The 2680-nt window shown below is 37.8% G+C and overlaps 2 protein-coding genes across 5 annotated transcripts in view; one reads left to right on the forward strand and one right to left on the reverse strand.

Annotated features, from left to right (window-relative positions):
* Positions 1 to 2680, forward strand: part of Cmss1 (cms1 ribosomal small subunit homolog (yeast)) — a 427095-nt gene that overhangs the window by 186787 nt on the left and 237628 nt on the right. The gene's annotated exons all lie outside the window — the stretch shown is intronic.
* The window catches only part of Filip1l (filamin A interacting protein 1 like), a 311808-nt gene that overhangs the window by 154575 nt on the left and 154553 nt on the right, over positions 1 to 2680 (reverse strand). The window lies entirely within an intron of this gene.

Genomic DNA, 2680 nt, shown 5'->3' on the forward strand with positions numbered 1-2680 from the left:
TTTGTTGAAACTGTACTTTCGATTTGATTTGAAACTGTCTCATTGCTATATGTTTATCAATAAAACTTTGAAAAGAAAAAAAAAAAAAAGAATTGGAGTCTATTCATCAGTAAAATGGCTTATTTTCCTTTCCCAGTCCTCCCTCTGGCATAGTCTCATGTGAAAATTCTTTTATAATGAGAATTATACTTGAAATGATTGCTTTTAAAAGGAAAAAAATAATGAGCCTATCACTGCATGAATGTTAAACATCACCTCTGTATAGCAATCAATATAAAGAATCATTAATTGAAATATTTTCAGCCTTTTTTTTTTTTTTTTTTTTCTGACAAACTGTAATGATACTCACAGTGGTGTTATGGTGATGTGAGAGTACAAAGAAAAATGGATACAGTCTCTCCCAGCCCAGAAAGAAGGTTCAGTTTAATTGGCAGACAAGATTCATTCTCAAACCACTGTAACATGATGTAAAATTTGTGTAGTAGCCTACAAAGTGACATGAAGTACTGTGAGGAATCAGACAGAAGCACTAGTTTGTGGGTGAGGAAATCAGAAAATTGTTTCAAAGGAGGAAGTGTTTATTAGGTCTTCAAAGATGGGTAAACTGTTAAAGCAGCATTGCAGAAAAGGAATTCTAAGCAAAATGTTTACTTAGAAATCAGTAAATTGGCAATGGTGTACATATAGTACAGAAGTCAAGAAATTGGCGTTGGTGGTACATATAGTATAATCCTTATCCTTTGGAAGGCTGACACAGGATGTTCAAAAGGTCAAGCTCTGGCTCAACAATTTAATAACTGAGCAAGATCCTGTCCCAAAATTTTTAAAAAGAAATTGCTGCTGGGGATGTAACTCACTGCAAAGGCTCCATAACTTGAAAAGAGAAGTTGGAAAATATTAAGTCTTTTGAAGCAATGAAAAGCCCAATTCATTTGAAGCATTTTGTATAGTAAGAGTAATGAATTGAGACTCACACTACCTTTAGAGGTATTTAGCATTTCAGGAACATTCCAAGCAAGTTTTTTTGTTTTCTTTTGGTTTTTGTTTTTATACAGGATCTCACTTTGCAGCTTGGACTCATAGTGATCCTCCTGTCTCAGCCTCCCCAGTGGTGGGATTACAGGTGTGCACCATCACAGCCGGTTTCAGGGCAGTATGGTGCTCCTGGCAGGGCATGCAGTACCAGGATTAGAACTCGGGAACTCGCACTTGCCAAGCAGGTGTTTATACTGCCAAGCTGTATCTCCAGCCCCATTTTTTAAATAATTGAGTTTATTGGTACAGTTTATATCTGCACAATGATCACGTCCAAGCAAGTTTAGTTAAATGATTAAGAGTATAAGAGCCAGGCATGTAGATTTCTAAATTTCTGTGTAAAAGTATGTATTTATTCCTATTTTTAAATTTTTTTTCTTCATATTCTGTAAGGACTTGAATTTCAACACATCAATATTTGATGGAAGATACCTATTCCACGTTATGCCTAAGGTGTTCGATATTTAGACAGATAGGGTAAACTAAACTGCATATGTTGCAGGGTAATAATAAGCTTCTCTTCTGGAGGGTTAACAACCTAAGTTTGCAGATCAAAAACTGGAGAAAAGGGCTGCAAGGTCCTCCAACATTTTGGCCCTAGCCTTCCAAGGTCAGTGAAGACTGAGGACATAGGAGAACCCATCCTGTAACATCATGTAACTCAGTTGTGCCCCAAATTTTCTGTTCAAGGAGATTATGGGGCCATAGAGCAACATGCTCGATGATGTAGTGTGCCTAAGGAGAGTCACATGGAGAGAAAACTTTCTCTCAGGCTTTCACAGAGAGCAAATTGGTAAAGCATTGACCGTGACTCACCACATGACTGACACTGACAAAGGATCTACAAACTGCGGTACAGGGTTTCAGGCTAAATCCTGAGGGGACTTGACTGATCTTATCAGATACAAAAGTTACATTTCTTGTTACATAGGTCTTGCTTTATCTTGGTCTTAACCATCCAGCAGAAAAGTATAAAAGTGAGGTATATAAAGTAAAGCCATATTAATATGCTGAGCTGTAAAAGGCTCTAGTCAACAACTTCTGCAGACAACCCACTACTATTGTGGACTACTGGACTGTGTTGGATTGTTTTGCTAAATTCAAGCACCTATAATATTTAGATGCCAATAGAATACCCTTCTCTTACAGGACTGAACTGGAGAGGGGGGATACAAAGGAAGGACCATTTTGTATTTGTATATACAGAATAGTTAGGATAGATGTACGGCTGCTTTCTCTTGGTTCAGTGAGAGGAAGGATTTGTAGTAGTAGTGTTTGGATGGGATGTCATGGCTGCTTCTCAATAACCATTGAGAAGATACCAATGTGCAGTGTGTTAATTATTGAAAATGTCCTATTAATCAGCTTGGAAAGTGCCTCACTGATATTTGTTTCTCAATAAAATAAATAAATAAAAGTTTACCTATGGAAGCACAAAAAAAAAAAAAAAGCTGGGAATGATGGCACACACTTATAATGCCAGCATTGGGGAGGCTAAGACAGGAGGATCATTGTGAATTTGAGCCCAGCTTGGGCTACAAAGTGAGCTCAAGTCCAGGCCAAACTTCATAACAACATCCTGTCTCAAAAAGACAGAGAGGGCCAGGGCGATAGCTCAGTAGAATAAGCGCTTCCCTGGCAAGTG

The sequence above is a fragment of the Octodon degus genome, unplaced genomic scaffold, assembly GCF_000260255.1.
Source record: "Octodon degus isolate 3935 unplaced genomic scaffold, OctDeg1.0 scaffold00081, whole genome shotgun sequence".
In the NCBI taxonomy this organism is placed as follows: domain Eukaryota; kingdom Metazoa; phylum Chordata; class Mammalia; order Rodentia; family Octodontidae; genus Octodon; species Octodon degus.